At 41.3% G+C, this 21,893-nt stretch overlaps 2 long non-coding RNA genes across 3 annotated transcripts in view; one reads left to right on the top strand and one right to left on the bottom strand.

Moving 5' to 3' along the window:
• The window catches only part of LOC123635401, a 28,483-nt gene extending 26,298 nt beyond the window's left edge, over positions 1–2,185 (top strand). Inside the window, exon 4 of one of the 2 annotated variants that reach the window (XR_006734120.1) lies at positions 2,028–2,185. This is a non-coding gene — a long non-coding RNA (uncharacterized LOC123635401). The remainder of the gene's footprint in view (positions 1–2,027) is intronic. The other variant, XR_006734119.1, reaches the window with a different exon arrangement.
• LOC123635402 lies at positions 1,976–18,861 on the bottom strand. The gene is made up of 3 exons (XR_006734121.1): positions 18,844–18,861; positions 18,225–18,292; positions 1,976–2,059 (listed from the first exon to the last, which is right to left on the bottom strand). It is a non-coding gene; the product is annotated as an uncharacterized LOC123635402 (long non-coding RNA).
• Between the last annotated feature and the right edge of the window lie 3,032 nt (positions 18,862–21,893).

Here is a 21,893-nt window from a genome sequence, read left to right as displayed (position 1 = left end):
AATTTTGTCCACAAGCAAGACAAACCCTCTCTGCTGGTGCAGAATCATGACTCACCCGAGACCTTTTATGAGGACCAGATGCTGAGCATGTCTGAATTGCTTCAAATTGCTTCTTCTTTGGTGTGTGTTGCTGGGAGGGAGGGGAACAACCAACATCTATATATATTTATACATTTACCAGGAAATATGTTTATATTGTTTTCCAATCAGGTTTTACCACAAGCCAGGAGTTCCACACCTAATGAGTAGGGCAGACCCGGCCCATTGTCAACAGAGAAAAGTCCATCTCAAACACAAAAGATTTTAAATCAAAATGGATGTTAGAATAGCATGATTCTTGGCATTGTTGAGAAGCCGAGGTTGTCTCTAGCAGGTGACAAAATGAGTGACGGTTGTTTTAGGTTCAGACTTCATCCTTAGATACAAAGCAATGAAGGCTTCCAGAGAAGAAAGGACCCTTTATGGCCTAAGACTGCTCCACATTTAGGCCTTTGAAAATTCCTGGTGTGGCCTCTGACCACCAAGGGCCCATCCCTGAGTTGTGCCACAGGGCAGAAGCCCCACCCCAAGCTGTGATTTGCTCCAGGGCCACAGCCTGGGTCTTCCCCAAGACAACCTGACCCCACAGATCTGTGTGGACCCCTCATAGCCAGACGTTACATTTTGTGGTCTTTGGTCACTGTCCCAAATGTAAGTCTTCTCATTTGTTCTTTCTCACATTCTCATCCCCGCACAGTTCTGTCTCCTCTCCCAAATGCCAGCTGCTCCCCTTCCCTGCAAAGCTTCCCTTGGTGCCCAGTGGATCTTCATTCCATGGCAAATCAATCCCCCTCTTCCTTCCCCTTTTCATGGGAAGCTCTCTCCTTGTATTGGCCCTCCCTGAGACCTGGTCATCCTCTGATCACAGGCGTCTCCTGCAGCTATTTTCAGTGATGGCTTTTTATTCTTCCACACCTTTGTATCTACCTGAGTCAGCAGATGAGGCCAGAATGTGGGGTCAATGTCCTCACATTCCTGTGCCCCTCCAGACCATTGCTGTCCTCCCCCATGTGTCTGCCTTGGGGTTCATACCATCTGGCTATACCTGCTTGCCTGTATTCCTCTGTCCCTCCACCCCTGCCAGCTTCCTGGAATCCAGTGTTCAGGGAGAGGACTCTCCCATGCCATGCCTTACCCTCCTTATATTGAGTGACCTTGGTCTCCCTTCCATGTCCATCACCCACTGCCACAGCCACACTGTTGATCTTGTCACTGCCAGATATGCCATTCTCTGACATAGCCTCCCAGCCCTCTAGCTGTCATCTGGTTTTCAATCCCTCTGTCACTAGTCCCTTGATCCCTCCTCCTCCTCCTAGTCCATCAACCCCAAATTGCTTTCTCTCCTTTCCAACCCAGCTTAAACTATTCTCTCACCCTCCATGCCTGGCACCCATATTCTTCTGCTGCCCCTCAACCCCCTGCACCATGTGCCATTTGCCTGTTCCTTTCTGCACTGGCAGCTAAGAACCACAGAAGAAAATCACATGTGGCCACCTCCCCACAAATGTTGCTTATACCAGAGGCTGCCAGCTATCAACCCTAATATGTCTATTCTCAGCATATTAGAATCTTGATTTGGAATAAAAATCTTAATAATCTTTAGAATCTGATCTAGAATAAAAATATTTCCCAGCATCCCTCAGAGCTAGACATGGCAACACAACTCAGTTCTGGCCAGTACAATGTGAGTAAAATTATTGTGTGGCAGCTTCTAGGAAATTTCTTTAGGATACACCTAGGGCCACGCATAGTGGCTCACACCTGTAATCCCAGTGCTTTGGGAGGTCGAGGCAGGAGGATTGCTTGAGCCCAGGAGTTTGAGGTTACCGTGCGCTATGATGGTACCACTGCACTGCAGCCTGGGGAAGAGAATGAGAGAGACCCTGTTTCTTAAAAAAAAAAAAAGATAAAAAGATATACCTTAGATATCCTTTGTCTCTTCTCCTTTCTCCATATTTCTGCTTGGAACATGGATGTGATGGCTGCAGTTCATCTTGGACCATGAGGATAAGGGCCATACCTAAAGGATGGAAGAAAAGAAAGCTAGAAGCAGTCTGGGTCCCTGAGAACTGCAGAACCTGGATTGCTTACAATAGATTTTCTTTTACATGACAGAGAAATAAATGTCATTCTGTTTTATCCACTATTATTCGGTCTCTGTTACTCACAGCTGCTCAAGGGAACTTACTCCTACTAACACAGTGCCCTATAATGCACAATCAATTCTTCTGCTTGTCCTTGGTCTGCTTCCTTTCCTGACCCACCCAGACTCCAGGCCAAGACAGCCCTGTGCCCCACAGACTGCAACACAGTCAACTGCCACTCCTTCTCCAGTCTCACCAAGTAACCTTACAGTCTTTAGTTAGGTGGCTGGATACAAGATAAACATTTAAAAAATTCATAAATTTTCCCTAATCTGTCAGCAAGCACTAGCAAAGGAAATGGGGAAAGTATTACATTTAAGCAACCAAAATTATAACACACTTGGAGATCTATTTAATAAAAAAGATAGCACTTAAATGAAGAAAATATATAAGATATAATATCTACATAATAGAAAGTTATGCTATGTTTTTGGAGAAGACCTACTAGCTTTAAAATGTCAGTTTCCTCAACGTTTGTTTGTTTATTTATTTAGTTAGTTCCAATTAGAACAATTAGAGATACCATAATGCATGCAAGAGGCGGGGCACGGTGGCTCATGCCTATAATCCTAGCACTCTGGGAGGCCAAGGAGGGTGGATCGCTCAAGGTCAGGAGTTCGAGACCAACCTGAACAAGAGCGAGACTCCGTCTCTACTAAAAATAGAAAGAAATTATCTAGACAACTAAAAACATATATAGAAAAAATTAGCCGGGCATGGTGGCGCATGCCTGTAGTCCCAGCTACTCGGGAGGCTGAGGCAGGAGGATCGCTTGAGCCTGGGAGTTTGAAGTTGCTGTAAGCTAGGCTGATGCCATGGCACTCTAGCCCAGGCAACAGAGTGAGACTCTGTCTCAAAAAAAAAAAAAAAAAAAACAGGCCGGGCGCGGTGGCTCACGCCTGTAATCCTAGCTCTGGGAGGCCGAGGCGGGTGGATCGCTCGAGGTCAGGAGTTCGAGACCAGCCTGAGCAAGAGCGAGACCCCGTCTCTACCAAAAAAAATAGAAAGAAATTATCTGGCCAACTAAAAATATATATACAAAAAAAAATTAGCCGGGCATGGTGGCTCATGCCTGTAGTCCCAGCTACAAGGGAGGCTGAGGCAGGAGGATCGCTTAAGCCCAGGAGTTTGAGGTTGCTGTGAGCTAGGCTGATGCCACGGCACTCACTCTAGCCCGGGCAACAAAGTGAGACTCTGTCTCAAAAAAAAAAAAAAAAAAACCATAATGCATGCAAGAACTGCTAGTATTTCAGTATGCCTGGAGCACAGAGTGGCAAGAGATGACAAGAGATAATGCCAACAATGTTTTTTATTGAATTTTATAAAAATTCATGTGAATCCAATACAAAGTGGTCTATTTGAAAATTTAAAAAAATTCATGGGAGGAATAAATGACTGAAAATTTCTAAGAAAATTATAAAAAGAAGAAGAGTAAAGGGGTTCTGCCTTACCAGAACGTATTATAAAGTCAAACAGAAATACAGAAATAGATCAGTAAAACTGGATTGACTGAGCCTAGGAATTTGAGGTTGCAGTAAGCTATGATGACGCCACTGCACTCTAGCCCAGGCAACAGCACAAGACCCTGTCTCAAAAATAATAAGGATAATTTTAAAAGGGAGAAATAGATCAGTAAAACAAAATAGAAAATCGATAATCAATAGCAGTAGTTATAAGTTACCATGATATATATGCAAGTCCAATTTGGTAGGAAAGAAAATGGACACCTTTTATGGTATACAACATGATGTTTTGATATGTGGATATACACTGTGGAATGGCTAAATCAAGCTAATTAATATAACCATTACCTCACATACTATCATTTTTTTTTATGAGAGCACTTAAAACCTATTCTCTTAGCAATTTTCAAGAATATAATAAATGTTTATTAACAGTCACCATGTTGTATGAGAATGGACTATTTAATAAATGATGCTGGCACAACTGGTTATCCATATGAAAGAAACTAAAAATGGACTCTAATCTTGTACAAAAATAAATCTTAAATGGATAACAAAAAGTAAAGAGTAAAACAGTGAAAAAATACTGCAAGAAAATTTTGGAGACTATACACACACACTGAGGATAGAGGAGACCTTTCTAAAAAAGACTAGAAACTCTGAGGCTCTAAAAGAGATGAAAGACATATTTGACTACATAAATGTTTACAACTCTTGTACCATAAACAAAGGCCATGGAGAAATAAAATATCTGGAAAAATATTCATGATACAGATAACAAAAAGTTCATTTTTATTAAAAAGTAGATAAATACAATCCAAAGATTATATTAACATGACCCCTAAACCTTGTGCACATGTGCGTGTGTGTGCATGTCTGTGTGTGTGTGTGTCTGCAAAGATTATGTTGGGGCTCCAAGAAGTCCTCCATGAATAAATAACACACTTCTTCCTTGCCCAAGGTTCTAAAAACGTTGAGAGTAAACAAAGAGTAAATATGGGGGCCAAGATATCCTATTTGTAATGAAATAGTGGCTAAGTCCCCTACCATCAGACTGTCACATTAAATCACATTTCTATTAAATTCTAGGTTGCCCATAGCCAGGCCGTATGCCTACACCCTCCTTCATTCAGTCTCACAGAAAAGAATGCAACTCTTCTGGCAACTCTCAAAATCTTTACTTTGTCCTTGTTTCATTAGTTCTTAGTATACCCCTATCCCTGAACTGATCATAGTAGCAAGTAGAATGGGATATGCTGATTGGCTTAAACAATCAGACCCATCCCTGGAGCTGGGCAAAGAGGAGTCAGTTATACCAGCAGGCTAACTATGAGGGAGGAATGAATTTCCCAAATGGGAGTCCAAGAACTGCCTATAAGAGAAGACAGGAAGTAGAAGTGGGGAGCTAATCAGCAAATGCCCCCTACTCAGCAGAAGTGTGAAGTCCTCTGGACTGGAAAGTCAGCCAAGCTGAGACCTGAAGGAATAAAAGTTAACAGGAAAATGGGGGTAAGAGGGGTGGAAGACATTCCAGGCAGAAGGAACATACGTACAAAGTTGGAGGTAAGAGATAACATAATGCATGCAAGAACTGCTAGTATTTCAGTATGCCTGGAGCACCAAGTGACAAGAGATGACAAGAGATAATGCTCAATGGGTGGGACAAGGATTGTGAGCTCTTTGATGATGGGATGGAATTTACATCTTCCAGGCAGTTTAGCATAGGCATGAGATAAACAGACTTGGGATTGGGTTCAAATCCCAACTCTGTCCCTCAATGGTTTTGGGCAACTTCTCTGAGCTTCAGTTTTTTATTGTCTAATTTTATAACCTGTAAAACACAGCTATTAACAGCTCTTTTTCAGAGTTATTGCAAAATTACATGACAGGGCATATATATGGCCTCCAACATATAGACAGTCTGGATAAAAAGTAGCTTTTATTATTATTATCCGTGCCTCTCTCAGGGCTGTCATCCCTTGCCCTCAAGGACTAAACAATACCTAGGTAGTGTCAGTAAACATTTGTGGACTGAAGGACTAGCATTGCCTGTGAACCAGCCTCCCCCTGTACATAGCACCACACTTCCACAGCCCCTAAGCCTTCCACCCCGTTCTGCAGCGTCCTCCTCAATCCCAAGGTGCTCAGAACTGCCAAGAAGCACCCAAAGCATAGATGGGCCTGCAGAGATGACTCTGCCCCATAGGTATGCTCTGGCTGACAGGTCCTGAAATGACACAGCAACCGGAGCTTATCTGGGCTGGGAAGGAACTAGATGGAGACCCCAGACGGCCACAGCTGCCTGAAGGAGATTAGGAGAAAGCTGGGCTGGGTGAGATGTCCCAAAGGTGGCCTTTGTTGGCCTTCTCCAGAGCCTAGGAGACTAACTCTTAAATTCTAGTTTAAATTCCAGGGCCTTAGCAGCCCTTTCAGGGTATTTGGAAGTGAAAAGGCTCACAGTGTTTGAAGACCTAGATGTCAGATTTGTCACTCACTATCTCTCCAGAGGCTAAATAAAGGCATTTAAGTGTCTCTGTTCAGAAGCTGCTGGACACAGACCTGTTCCAGGTGCCCCTAACCGGTATAAGGGAAATGGCAGGTGCTGACTATACCATACCTACCTGATCACCAATGTGCAAAAGAGCTTGGATTTGGAACTCATAAAGAACTGGATTTGAACCTCAGCTCTGCTACTCACTATGTGACCTTGGGCAAGGTATTTTACACCCTGATCCTCAATTTTCTCACCAGTAAAATGGGGATGGCAATGTTAACAGGATTAAATAAGATAATATATGCAAAATGCCAATTATAAACATCCTTCATAAATGTTAACTCCTTTCTTCCTTTGATAACCATCAAGCTCCTTTCCTTACTCTTTGGTCCTTCTCTTGTTCTTCACACCGATCCTGTCTCCTATTCTTGCTGTGTACTGACTGTCAGAAAGCTCACAGTCCTGTCCCTTGGGAACAACTTTCTCCCAACCCAAGGCATTTGCACTTCAGGAGACTTGGACAGTAATAAGCCACCAATCATTCAATCATGTGAATTGAGCACAACATCCTAGGTCTTACACTAAGTGTAAGAGATACCAAGGAGCATAAGTTTATTCCTCATGAAGCTCCACCCGAGGGAGAGACATCAGTACAAAAGAGCTCACAATACCACAGCATGATAATGCAGTGCCATTGACAAAGGAGGACCTACCTACCCACTGGGTCTGGGAGCCTCAGGGAGGAGGCAACACGTGAGATGAATTTTTCTTTTTTTTTCTTATCTCAGCTGCTTGAAACAGAAGAGATGAGTCTTAAAGGATGAGTAGATACTGGCTGGAGGAAGGAAGGTGAGGGAAGAGCAAAGGAAAGCATGAGCAAATCAAGGGTAGAGTGTGACATGAGCAAAGAAACATGGGCAGTTCTGCATTACTGAAAATAATGTGGCAAACAGCCTACAGCAGATGCCCAATTAACATTTGTTTAGATAAGCATAGAAAAGAGACCGATGGGAAATACACCAAACTGTTCATTACACTGATGTTGGAAACAGGGGACAAGGGAATCTTTCAGTTTCTACTTTATACCCTAGCATGCTGTTTGAAATTATTATATCAATTTTGTAATTTAAAAATACATTTTTTTGAAAATGAAAAGTTAATTTTGGCTACAATGTGTCAAACAAGTTGGAGTGGGGTAAGTCTGAAGCAGGGAGACCAGTTATAAGGCTACTGCAGATAATGAAGGAGTTTTACAGCAGAGAAGTAGCTGTGAGGGTGGAGAGAAGGAAGAGTAAACAGTTTCAAGACTGTATGCTATGTGGGTGGTGGTACTTTGTTTTTGAGACAGGGTCTCACTATATTGCCTAGGCTGGTCTCAAACTCCTGGGCTCAAGCGATCCTTCCACCTCAGCCTCTCGAGTAGTTGGGATTAGAGGTGTGTGCCCAGCAGTGGTGGGACAGAGACCACGAGGGAAAACAGATCTAGGTTAGAAAGGCAGAAGAGGTAGAGAACAATGAGAGCAATTTTGTCCATGTGGGAGCTGAGGTGCCCACGGGATATTCAAGTGGAGCTGCCCAGCTGCTAACTTGAACGTATGGGTCTGATGTTTGGAAAGAGACAAGTAGGAGATGTAAATTTGTGAAATACCAGCAAGTATGTCATTAAACCAGGAGGATAGATGATATCACACAGGAAGAATATGGCAAGGGAGAAAAAGAGAGGGTCTGGGATGGACACCAGCCTTTAAAATTAAGTAGAAGAAGAAGAACCCATGAAGGTGACAGAGGAGGAACAGCCAGAGGAGTAGGAAGAAAACCAAGAGATTATAGTGCCTTGAGGGAAAAATGGTTTGGAGGAGAGAATGGATACCAGTGTCAAATACTCCTGAGAGGTCAAGGAAGATGAGGACTCAAAGTGATCTTGACATGCCCATTAAGACCTCCTGGGAAGTTTCACTCAGAATGGTCCTAGATGGAAGGGCAGGCACTAGAGCCTCCAACCTGCTTATGCCTCTGTGTCTGAGCTGAACTTTGCCTCTTCCCTTCTAGTCCCAATGCCGCAGGACCCAAACCTTATCACCACCATACCTCTCAGCCTGGCCTTGTACATTCTGAGTTCTGGAAAGTCTCAAATGAAAGGGACTGGAAACCACTGGTACAGCAAGCATACCACACCTGGGCATCCTCAGGAAGGCACCAGTCCTGTGCATCCCAAACTTTCTCTTTGACCTAAGCGAGCCACAGTTCCTCTATTTGCCTCAGTTTTCCCATTAGTAACTAACCGGGTCAGAGGGGATCATCTTTAAGGGTCCCCTTCCAACCCTCATATTCCATGATCCAATAAACCACATGAGGAATTAGACTCCTGCCTAGCTTCTTCTGAGCAAGGAGCATTTAAAAATCTGGCTTTCTGGGCTGGGCGCGGTGGCTCACGCCTGTAATCCTAGCACTCTGGGAGGCCGAGGCGGGTGGATCGCTCGAGGTCAGGAGTTCAAGACCAGCCTGAGCAAGAGTGAGACCCCCGTCTCTACTAAAAATAGAAAGAAATTATCTGGTCAACTAAAATATATATATAGAAAAAATTAGCCAGGCATGGTGGCACATGCCTGTAGTCCCAGCTACTTGGGAGGCTGAGGCAGTAGGATTTCTTGAGCCCAGGAGTTTGAGGTTGCTGTGAGCTAGGCTGACACCAAGGCACTCACTCTAGCCCGGGCAACACAGCGAGACTCTGTCTCAAAAAAAATAAATAAATAAAAATCTGGCTTTCTGGATGGGTGCAGTGGCTCATGCCTATAGTCCTAGCTACTCGGGAGGCTGAGGCAGAAGGATTGCTTGTACCCAGGAGTTTGAGGTTGCTATGAGCTAGGCTGATGCCACGGCACTCTACCCTGGGCAACAGAGTGAGACTCTGACTCAAAAAAATAAAAATAAAAATCTGGCTTTCTGATATGAAAGAGTGATCAGAGGCTGTGTGTTTATTAGCCACAGGCAAGAAAGCACAAGGCCTGTCTGAGGGGTTCCCTAACTCTGCATCCAGGTGCAGAACCTACAGTCACCTAGATTTCAAAGACAATGATGAAAGGTTATCACACTAAATAGATATTTGACTTCAGAGAAAGCCCTGCCTTTTAAGCCCTTCTTTGGTGCTGCTGAACAATGACAGCATAAGACTGGTGGTTAAGCCCAGCTTCAAATCCCCACTTATGAGCTGCGTGACCTCAAGCAAGTTACCTAACCTTACTGTGTATTGCTGTTCTCTATCATAAAATAGGGAAAATAATAGCACCTACTTCATAAGATTATGATTAAATGAGTTAATATTTATAAAGCACTTAGAACAGTGCCTGACACATAAGAAACACAACACATGTGATTATTAGATGAAATAATAACACATACATACATGTATATGCTGGTTCATTCTGTGTCTCTGTCTTTTGGGGTAATAGCTTCGTCTTCCATACACAGCCCTCAGGCAGCTCCAAGACACTCCCTCATGCTAGCAAAATGGATAAACAATTCTAAACTTCAAATCTTTATACTACATCATATAAGGGAAGAGAAACATCTCTCTTTTAATTGCTGCCACAGAACAGAAAAGAAGCCTTTCTTTCCAAAAAATGTTTTCTTCTCACTTGCTGTGATTGGGTAATGGAGCCAGTAGGGACCTATCCCTGGAGGTGGGACTAGGTCAAGTTCCACCCAAACCTATGGCTCAAGAGTATGGCAGTGTGGACAGGTCCCCAGAGCAAGATCAGGGTATGATTTAACCAAAGGATGGAATATGTTCACTACAAGTCTCTACCGGCTGCCAAGCACTATGCTACTTTCTGGGGACATAATACTCAAAGACACAATTCTTGTCCTCCAGGAGTCCACAGAAGCTCCTAGATGAGAAGACAGTTATAACACAACACAAGGAGAAAAGCATAAACATGAGAACATAGAGGAAAGTCAACCCACTCAGCCACCCGAAGGGGTGAAGGAACATAAAAGAGTAAGAGTGGGGGGTTATTATGAAGCGTCCCAAAAGAGGTGAATCTTGAAGGATAAGTAAAGTTTTATCATGTGTAGAAGGGAAAGGGGGATTTCCAAGCACAGAGCACCACATGAGCAAAAGCATAAAAAACTTAAGACAACGGAAGTAGTTCAGACTGACTGGAGGGTAAAGTACATGTAGGAATAAGGAGGAGGCAGTCAGGAAAGAGTGGTAGGATATGAGGCCGGAGAGGCAGGCAGACCCCCAAATCAGGCCATGCTGAGATTTATGCTGATGAGATTTATGTGGCATCGACATGAACTCAACAGTTGAAGATCTGGATAAAATGTAGAGAGGAAAAGATTAGGCAGAAGAAAAGGAACCAGGAAAGAGCCTAAAAATGTGTTACCACAGAGGTGGAAGGACCCAAGTAAAATAGAATTAAAAAACATTTTTAAAAGGAAAAGATAGAAAGTGGCAGTTGCTACAAAGAGATTAGGGAGGATAAGGCCGGAGAAGAATAATAATTAGTAATTGAAATTGGCCTTGACCTCTAAGAGACCAGCTTCAGTGATGGTGGAAAGGCCCAGAATGCTTGGAATTTAGTGAATTAAAAGTTGAATTGATGATAGTAGACTACTCTTCAAAATATTTATACTTTGCAAAAACATATGTATCCAAAAACTTAAAATATGCACTCAGTAATTTCCCTTCAGAAATTTGTATTAAAGAAATAATCAGGAATATGTACAAAGATGTACTACAAAGGTTGTACTGATATGTTATTAATTATAGCCAATAATTGGAAATAACCTTGTGGTTATGGTTTAAAATGGCTAAATAAATTATAATGCAGCCATACAATGAAAAGTTTAATGCAGTGATTAAAAACTAATGTTGTAGAAAAAGACTTACTGACACAGGAAAAGTGTCAGGTTATAAAATACAACATCCAGAATGCTCTCAATGTTGAAATAAATGAATATTATATATGCATAGAAAGAAAACTGGAAGCATATAAACTATTAACATTGGTGGTTACCTCTAAAAATGTGATCACAGGTTTTTGAAATATGTTTGATTATTTGTACTTTTCAATTTTTTTTACTACAAATATATATTACTTTTGTAATAATAAAATTAAGAGCTTGATGGAAATGAAAGAAGGGATTAGCTTCAAGGGAAATATGGTTGGGGCTTCTGTAGGTTAAGGAAGATTTGAGCTTATTTATGGGTGAAGGGAAGAGAAGAGGAGAGATTGAAGCTATATGACAGGAAGTAATTGAAGGAGCCTGGCCTGGAGATGGAAGGGGGAACCTGGGGACAAGGGCCCCAGGGAGATGAGGTGAGGATGGCAGAGAACCCAAAAGCAGTGTGAAAGAGAACCAATTATGGATGCACAATCACCTGCCACTGGGTATGTTGCGAGCAGGGAAAAGATTAAGGGGATGAAGGAGAGTGGAAAAGGTTTACAACAGCTGCTGTGGGGAATTAGGAAGTCAATTAGCAATAAAAGGATTGCAGAAAGGCTCTAAGGGAGGGCCCAGCTGCCAACAAGGAGCAGGAGTTGATCCCATTGCCAGTTAATTTATTAGCTGCAGCTAAAGAGGAACTGTGTGGCCTAGATCCATCCAATGAATGTCCAAATAAAATCCAGAAAGTGTGACCTGGAATAATTACAACCACCAAGAACTATACTAATGTAGTAACTAATTTAAGCACTGCTGGCCTCTTCTAGTTTGGTTCCAGCAGTTGTATCTTCCCTATAATTATTATTTTAAAAAACAAGGGAGATGAACAAATGTAGTAAAATGAAAAAGAGTTTAAGGAAATGGCATTTATCAGCCAAATGAAGAAATATTAAAATATTACTAACATAATGAACCAAAATACATATTTGGCTGTCTCCAGGGCTGCTGGTGCTTGTTCACTTCTAGAGGAATGACTATAGGAGTCTTCCTAGCACTTGATGGTAAAGTTACTTTGCATTGGCCTTGCAGGTAAGTGATTACAAGGGATTCTAGTCCCATAAATAAATGGTATCAGATTTTTCCAATCTGAGCAATATAACCACTATAATTCACCTTGAATGGGAATTATCAGGAAATTCGAGATTGTTAGCAACCAAGTAGAATCCCTTTTTAAAGCAGTTTGTGCTGATGGGAATCATTTCCTGGACTGAAGAAAAGGACCTGTTAAGCACCTAATATGTACGTGTTCTTTGCTAAGCCCTTTACGTTCACTACTTATATTTAATCTTCACAACCATTCTGCAAGGCAGATAAACTTTTCCTCATTTTACAGATGATAGAAGTAGCTCAGAGGTGGTAAAATGATGAAAATGATAGTATCTACCTCATAACATTGTTTTGTGTATTAAATGAGATAATATCTATAAAGCATTTAACACATAGTACTTGGCACTCCCTATCAGCATTTACCACAATGACTTAGCCATAATAATATACCAGCATTTATGCTACTGTTTGACAAAACAAAATAGGTCTTCTAATCATTACCCTCATTTTGCAACAAATGAAACTGATTTAGCCAAGGTTCCAGTAAGCTCTTTATAGTCACTATATCAGTAATCACTTTCGCTAGGCTCTACTGGGCCACCATGCTTCTACAATAGATTTGAGTTTCTTTTTTTTTTTTTTCCATCCAGCTGAGGTTGGAAAGATTTGAGTTTATGTCTTCCCTGTGTTCACAAATCACTTTACAATTCCTTGAGCACACATAAGTGGGGGTGAGCCTAGAAAAGTTGCCTCAGCTCCAGCCAGAACAAGTCTGGCATCAAAAAAAGTGCTGCACATAGAAAATATGAGGAAAAAAAGGTTTAAATAAAAAATAATTAAAAAAAAATTCTGCATAAAGGAAAAGGCAAGTCTTTTCAACAAATGGTGCCAGGAAAACTGGATATACACATCCAAAAGAATGAAGTTGGACTCTTGCCTTATACCATATACAAACATTAACACAAAATGTATCAAAGACCTAAATGTGAGACCTAAGACTGTATAACTCTTAGAAGAAAACACAGGGAAAAGGCTTCATGAAATTGTATTTGGCTATAAATTCTTAGCTATGACATCCAAAGCACAGACAACAAAGAAAAAATGGACTGCATCAAAATTAAAAACTTTTGTGTATCAAAGGACACTATTAAGAGAGAAAAGTCACCCACAGAATGGGAAAAAATACCTGCCAATCATATATCTGACAAGGGATTAATGTCTAGAATACATAAAGAACTCCAACTCAACAAGAAAAAAAACTAAACAACCCAATTAAAAAATGGACAAAGGACTTGAATAGGTATTTCTCCCAAAAAGATATACAAAGAGTTAATATGCACATGAAAACATGCTCAACATCACTAACCACTAGAGAAATGAAAATCAAAACTACAATGAGATACCACTTCATACCCATTAAGATGGTGATTATAAAAAAAAATGGAAAATCAGAAGTGTTGGTGAGGATGTGCAGAAACTGGAACCCTTGTGCACTATTGGTAGGAATGTAAAATGCTGAAGTTGGTATGGAAAAAAAGTATGGTGGTCCTTCAAGTATTAAACATTGAATTAGCACATGATCCAGCAATTCCACTCTGGGTATATTCCCAAAATAATTCAAATTAGGGACTCAAACAGATATTTGTATACCAATGTTCACAGCAGTATTATTCACAATAGTCAAAAGGTGGAGATAACCCAAATGTCTATCAACAGATGAACAAAATGTTGTATGTATATACAATGGAATATTATTCAGCCTTTAAAAAGTAGGAAATTCTGATATATGCTACAACACAGATGAACCCTGAAAACGTAAGTGAAATAAATTAGATACAAAAGGACAAATATTGTTTGATTCCACTTATATGAAGTACCTAGAGACATGAAGTCAAATTCATAGAAACAGAAAGTAGAATACTGGTTACCAGGGGCTGATGGAGGGAATAATGGAGAGTTATTTTTTTTTCTTTACTAACATGACACTGTGACACATGGAGAGTTATTGTTTAATGGACACAGAGTTTCAGTTTGAAATAATGAAAATGTTCTGGAGATGGATAGTCATGATGGTTGCCCCACAATGTGAATGTACTTAATGCCACTGAATTGTATGCTTAGAAATGACTGAAATGGTAAATTTTATATTGTCTATATTTTATCACAATAAAAAAATCTACAAAATAAAGCTGAAGAAAGAAAAAAGACAGGAAAGAAGTACATCTAAAGCTTCACAGTGGTTATCTTTGGGGTGTGGGATTGCAGGTGGCTTTATTTTCTTCTTTACACTGCTTCTTATTTTCTACATTTTCTTCAATAAACTTTTGAAATGAGAAAAAAAGTGTATATATTGTTTTAAACTGCTGTACTGCCACTGGGATGACAATGGGAATGATATGTCATTAAAATACCAATAATGATTTTCTCTAGCGCAAATATGGAGAGTTTATCTTAATCTTATGCATTGAAACAGTAAAAGTAGTCTGAATAGCAGAGAAGCAATTTTGATACTTTTTTGGGGAAGACTGAATTAGAATTATTGTTTTTAAGATGATTGTTTACTATGCCAGCAATAAACTTTAAATTACACAATACATACTGAAGACATGATCCAGTCTCTCTTGATCAATTCAATAAACATCAGTTAACATCCAGGATGTATCAGATATGGAAACCTTGGTGCCCAGAATACCCCTGCCCTTTGAGCCTAAAAATGTAAGGAACTGATCTTGACTGCTTGAAGTTCTTCTCTCACTCTTTTCTATCACTACTTCCACCCCCAGGGTAACCATTGTTAACAGTTTGGAACATATGCTTCCAAACATTTTTTCAATGCACACCATATAAAAATATTCCTTTTACAAATATAGTTACAAAAATTACTTTTTAAATCCCACACTACAGTTACCGACCTTTCCACATTACTGCATAAAGAGCTGTTTTAACAGTTACAGAGTATTTCAAAGTGAAGGCATTCCATTATTTACTATGTTTTTAACCATGTTCTTATTCACAGGGTCTCACCCTGTCACCCATGCCGGACACAGTCGATGGCACAATCACAGCTAAGAGCAACCTCAAATTCCTGGGCTCAAGCAATCCTCCCACGTCAGCCTCCCAAGTAGCTAGGACTACAGGCTCATGCCACCACACACAGCTAAGTTTTTAATTTTTTGTAGAGACAAGATCTTGCTATGTTGCCCAGGCTGGTCTCGAACTTCTGGCCTCAAGCAATCTTCCCACCTTGGCCTCACAAAGTGCTGGAATTACATGCGTGAGTCACTGCACCTGGCCAAATGGACTTATAAATTGCCTACCATATACTACACAATTATAAAAATGATACAATAAAAATCCTTGTAAGCGCCTATTTCTGAAGGACAAATGTCTAAATGTGAAATTGCTGGATCACATCATACATTTATAATCTATGCTACTTAACTATATTTTATATTCCATGTATGCCACCTTAAATCCTTCCTGGAACAAGGTATAAACTCATAGAGTAGGAACTTTACTTTCAAAAGACACAAAACTGAAAAAAGGAACTTTGTTGCTTTTTAGGAAGCCCACAAAACTGGAAGTGGGTCAGGAATGTTTGGTGGAGCCAGGGCAGATAGAGGGATTTTATTCTTTGTGGCCTTCACGCTCCTTTGTATCTCTCCTCTTGTTTAGACAACAGTAAACCATTTTGGACAATTGTCTATGGCTTGAACCAACAAATAAAAGACATTCTAACTGATGAAGTTGCTCAATAACTGAACCAAGAATCTCCTGAAAGAGTGAGTTTCCCATCACTGGACTTGTTCAAGCTGGGGCCAAATGGCCTACAAGAGAGGCCACACCGTGTGCTGGTTAAAAGCACAGACACTGGAGTCAGGATGCTTGGATTTGAATCCTGGTTCTGATACTTAACTGGGAAACCTTGGGCAAGTTACTTAAAATTTTTGTGTTTCTTCATCAGTAAAATAGGAACAATAACAGCACCTACTTCATTGGGTTGTTACATTCTCTCCATGTTTAAAAATACCTTTCAAAAGAAACAAGGAAGAAATTAGCTTTCTAAGATTATATACCTTATAGCAGTTTAAAAAAAAAAAATCTCCGTAAAAGTTAAATCACCCAATATGAAACTGGGAGAGGGAAGGCCTTGAGGATAAAACATTGATCAAGAAATCTGGCTCCCAATCCCTCAGGACTAGGTAAATTCCAGAGTTATTTGAGGAACAGCATCATAACAAGGGAACTAGCAAAACACAGAATTAGAGAGACCATCATGAGATAAAATTCAGAGTACTTCCAGGAAATTCTCTGGAGGGAAGTTGGAAGGCAAACATCCTATCTCATCATGATGAGGTGGAAAGAATACTGGATGGGAGTCAGGATTGGGGTTTTAGTTCTAAATCTGTCACTGTGCCACCCTGGCCAAGTGACTTCACCTGCCTGTGCCTCATTTTCCTTGTATTAAAATCATCTCTATGTACTTTACTCCCATCAGCTCCCCAAATATTTGATTCTAACAATCAGTACTCAAGTTCAGAAGATAGTTGGAGACAAATGAAGGGCTGTAGTATGCTAAGCCCCTCCATCAAGGAGACAAATCAAGGGAATCCTAGAGGGTGGGGATGTAGAATTGGGTGCTCATTGAGGGCTCTGTTCTCTAGAAAACAATATGACTTAGATGCTTCTTTCAAAGTCACAGAACCACAGGTTGTCAAAACTCTGAAGTACCCAGCCTTACCCTCTCATTCTGCAGGTAAGGGTAGACACTCAAAAAGGGCAAATTAGATGGCCAAGATCATCTAGCAAGGAAGTGGTAGAGCCAGGACTAGACCTTCTGCCTCTTAACAGATCAGAGTTTTTCCCACTACTCTTGCTATCTGGAAGTTTGGGGCTCAAGGCTTAGCACACAGCAAGTGATCAATTACATTTGTTTTTTGTTGAATAGCAGCCTGGTTGCAAGCTGGGCTGGGACTAGGGTGAGGCAAATGAAGCATTTGTGTCAAGTGCAAAATTTAAGGGAGGAGTGGCAAAAAAAAAAAAAAATCAGTATTCAAAACAAATATTTTATAGGTTGAGTATCCCTTATCTGAAATGCTTGGGACCAGAAGTGTTTTGAATTTAGGATTTTTTGGATTTTGGAATATTTGCATATATATAGTGAGATATCTTGGGGATGGAACCCAAGTTTAAACACAAAGTTAATTTGTTTCATATATATCTTACACACATAGACTGAAGGTAGTTTTATACAATATTTTAAATAATTTGTGCATGAAACAAAGTTTGTACACATTGAACCATCAGAAAGCAAAGCTATGACTATCTCAGCCACATAGACAATCTGTGGTAGTTTGGCATCACCATCATTCCTTTGGGGACACTGAATAAATTATGTTGAGCAACTGCCTTGTGACTGTGTCCTATCACATGATACCAGGTACGGAATTTTCTACATGTGGGGTCATGTCAGCACTCAAAAAGTTCTGGATTTTGGAGCATTTGGATTTTGAATTTTCCAATTAGGGATGCTCAACTTGAAATGTAGTGTTTAAAACATATTTTAAATTCAGGCCGTTATGGTGACTCCTACCTGTAATCCCAGCACTTTGGGAGGCTGAGGGGAGGATCACTTGAGCCCAGGAGTTCAAGACCAGCCTAGGCAACATAGAGAGACTGTCTCTACAAAAAAAACAAAAAATTAAAAATCCATGGTGGGGAGGGCAGGAGGGGAGTTGTGATAAAAACTTACCTACTGGGTACAATGAACTCTAGTTGGGTGATGGGCACACCAAAAGCCCTGACTCAAGCATTATATAAGATATCCTTGTAACAAAAAACATTTGTACCCCCTTAATTTTTTGAAATAAAAATATTTTAAACATCCATGATGGACAAAATGCAAAATATGAAAATTTTAAATAAAGACAGGATCTGACCCTCCCCTTGTACAACCCTGCCTCACCCACCTCACGCTAGTGCTGGCCCTGGTTTCAATAAAATTTTGTTTACAAAAAAAGGCAACAGGCCACAAGCTATCATTTGCTGACTTGATTGCTTAACCTATTATATTAACATATTACTTACCTTGATTTCTGTACTTCTGGAGTTGTTTCCAAGGCAAGTGGCTCACTCTCCTCACCCTAGTCCTATACCTAGGCAAGACAAGGAATTCTGGGTCCTCAGGCCCAGGTAACCAGGGTATGATGTACCTCAAATCCAAGATTTCCTAACCTGGGGTTCATGTCCCACCCCCATCCCCATGAGAGTCTGTAGATGGGCTACTCTGATTATAGGCAAATATTAATACTATGTTCACACATCTTTTCCTGGGTAAATGGTCCTTAGTTTTCATCCAAGTCTCAAAAGGACCCCAAAAAAGTTAAGAAACTCTGCCACGGAATGAGGCAGGAAGTTTGCTTTTAATATACTCTCCATCTATCCCCCATTCTCCTATGTCACCATTCCCCTTCCTAAGAAGTGCCTCCTTCAGGAAAAGGCCGATATATTCACTCCCACTAAACTGCAATGACTTTATAGGACACAATGCCCAGAGCACTGTTTGTACTGTAGTTCAAAAGCCGTGGGCCAATGGAAAGTCTCCTAAGATAGCAATTAAAGTGATGGACAAAGGTCCTGGGAGGCATCTCCCAGGCCTTACCCCTCAAATCACGCCTGTCACCATGTCCCCTTGTAGGCATCCTACCCCTTCCCTGGTATGTCATGACACCTCCAGATGGCCACAACCAACACCCTTTCAACAAGTCGTGGACGTGAGCAAAGGTAACACCTGCTTAAAAAAAAAAAAAAAAAAAAAAGACATGAACTCAGCGAAGTAAGTAATCTAGCAAACCGCTGCCTCTCTTTTCAAGGACTCGCCTAGGCCCGCCTTAAAAAAAGCTCAGGCCCCGAGAGCCCGAGACCGGAAGGGGGAGGGCGGGGGGCGGGGCCGCGCGGGGTCTCATGGGAGAGGGGCGGGGCTGCGACTGGAGCAGCTGCGCTGGTCCTGATTGAAGGTTGATAAATGACACCCTGTTTCACGCTACCAATGTTACTGCAATCGAACTGGCAAATATTTACCTTGGGATCTGAGTGACTGAAAATATTTGGTTGGAGCCAGATGCGTCGCGTGTCTATCCCTGAAATATTAGCTAAAGGAGTGATTTAGTAAAATCAAATGGTGGGTGTGGCCCCTGCCCGGCGGAGCTATTTACTTTGCTCCCGCTCCTGCCGAGCCCGTGGTGCTTCTAACAATCCCAGAGGGAATGTGAACAGCTGGGAAGCAGGCCAGACCCGGAGAGAGAAAGGGTCTGTTTTGGTTTAGGGTGGATAGTTTTACATAAATCAGAGATGTGGAAATATATATCTTCCTTAAAGGCTCTTTGTAATGCTCTCAAAACAATTGACCCTGGAGAAGTAAACTGTGAAGGGGTTTTGTTATATCTTCTTTAATTATAAAGTTCGTCTGAAATAAGGGTGCTCATTACTTGGGAACCAACACCACCCCTCAGAAAGAGCGGCTTGTCTGTCCCTGAAGTGTGGGCGAGCCCATTCATACAGCTCAATGTTGACCAAGATGCTTACTACACACGCCGAGCATTGTGGTCACCTCTGTAGGCACATTGGTCTAGCAGTTCTCAAAACCAGCACAAACCCAGGATGAGTTATCGTTAGCTCCATTTTACAGATGAGAATCAGCTTCAGAGATGCGGCATGACGTGCCCAAGATCTCACAACTCAAGACTGGCACAGGTGAGATTGGAACCCAGATAGTCTGACTCTCTCAGCTCTTGCCCCCCCCCCCGCCCCCCCGGGTCAGAGCCCAGGTGATTGACAGTCTCTGACGTGCAACTCTACAGGTGAGGGCAATGGGACTCATGCTGCTGATTGAGATGCTTTGTGTCTGTAGCCAATGGTAACCTTTTTCCCTGATCCCCGTTACTGTCTATGCAGTGCTAGGGGATGCTGCTTGTGAGGAGAATAAAACTAAAACAAATGCAACTATAATAAGCGTCTAGTAAGGAGCTCAAAAAAAGGATTCAAAATTTGATTTCTTTCCTTTCAAATGTGAAGAGGATACAAGGTATATGGGGGCGTGGACTCAAGGGACAAGAACCTTCATTTCCTAAAGTCAGAAGCAAAGACTCAGAGGAGACATTGAGCACCTGATTGATTGATACCTATTACAGAATGTATCTTTCTCCAACCCTAGTTAAAGTCTTTTTAACACTATTAATCTGACTCTAAAGACATGACTTTTGTTTAAGAGATTACATTCCAAATAGTTACTTTGAAAACAACTGATTGTTTTAAATTGAACGAATCATTATTTTTCTAGACCTGATTCTGTGTGTTAACACAGCCATGTCCTTTCAAATTAGAGTTACCAAAATATAATTCCCAGCTTCCCAATCACTTAGCCTAGAAACCTTGAAATTATCTTAGCTCCTGCCTCACCTTTGCCACTCACTTCCTCCTCAAAACTTTCTGTGGCTTTCTTGTGCCGTGACAACCACCTAGCCTGGCATTCAAGCCACTCCCTGGTCTGTCCCAGCCACAATGTTCAAAAGTTCAAATGTGGGAGCCAGGAGAGCTTGAAGTCTAATTCCACCCCACCACTGAATAACCGAGAGGCCTTCCCTTCTCTGTGGGCTTTAGTGCCTTCATCTGTAAAATGAGGGTGTTAGGATAAATGATTCACTGGCCTTTATAACTGGAACATTCTTGGCATCTGTTCCTCTAGCCTTCTTTCCTGTGTCTTCCCTTCATGCACCACATACTCCAGCCCCAGTATACCTGTGACCCTCCACATATGTTGCACATTGCCACCTCTTGACTTTCTGCCTTTATTTAGAATGCCCTTTCTCCCTCTTCTCTAGATAACCAAATCCTTCATTTCTTAATGGACTCAAATATACTGCCAACTCCCCCATGAAATTTCCTTGATTTCCTTGGTAGGAAGTGATTTATTCAGTTGAGGAACTGCATAGCCTAGTACCTGACCCCTCTTTTGAGCACAGAGCCATATATGGATTATTTATATACCTTCGGGATCCAGGTCATCTTCGTATCCTCCCCAGCGCCATATAAAAAGAAGGCATTTAATTAAATAACAGCAGGTAATAAATGGATATAAAGGTTAACTGAGCTGGGCGTAGTGGTGCACACCTATAGTCCCAGATACTCAGGAGGCTGACGTGGGAGAACTGATTGAGCCCAGGAGTAGGAGGCTGCAGTGAGCCATGGTCACGTCATTGCCCTCCAGCCTCCGACAGAGCGAGACCCTGTCTCTGGAAAAGAAAAAAAAAAAGGAAACTCTAAAATTTCAAAACTGGTATGACTCCTTCATCAATTTAACTGAAAATGGTATAGAAATAAATTTCAAATTCAGTGCTCAAATATTATACTGAATTACCTCAAGTATTTTAATACATAAATGCCTACCGGTACAACACGTCCAGTTGGAAACAGAGCCATTACAAATGAATGAAGGCAATAAGCTGCTATTGCACACTGTGGAGTAAGACTTGCAGCTCTGGAAAGAAAGTGTCTCTGTGTCTGAAGAAAAAGCATTTGACCACGAATGCAAATCAGTACCAAATCCTCACCTTGGCGAGTGATAGGGTACAGCATCAGGACCAGAAAGCCAAGAATGGAGAAATGTTTCTAACACTGGCTTTCTTTCCTTCCTTATTTCCTCCCTTCCTTCCTCCCTTCCTTCTGATCCCAAAGTAATACAAAGTTATATAAAATTTA

Source organism: Lemur catta, chromosome 3 (assembly GCF_020740605.2).
Source record: "Lemur catta isolate mLemCat1 chromosome 3, mLemCat1.pri, whole genome shotgun sequence".
NCBI classification, from domain to species: Eukaryota; Metazoa; Chordata; class Mammalia; order Primates; family Lemuridae; genus Lemur; species Lemur catta.
This window is presented reverse-complemented; position numbering and strand designations above follow the sequence as displayed.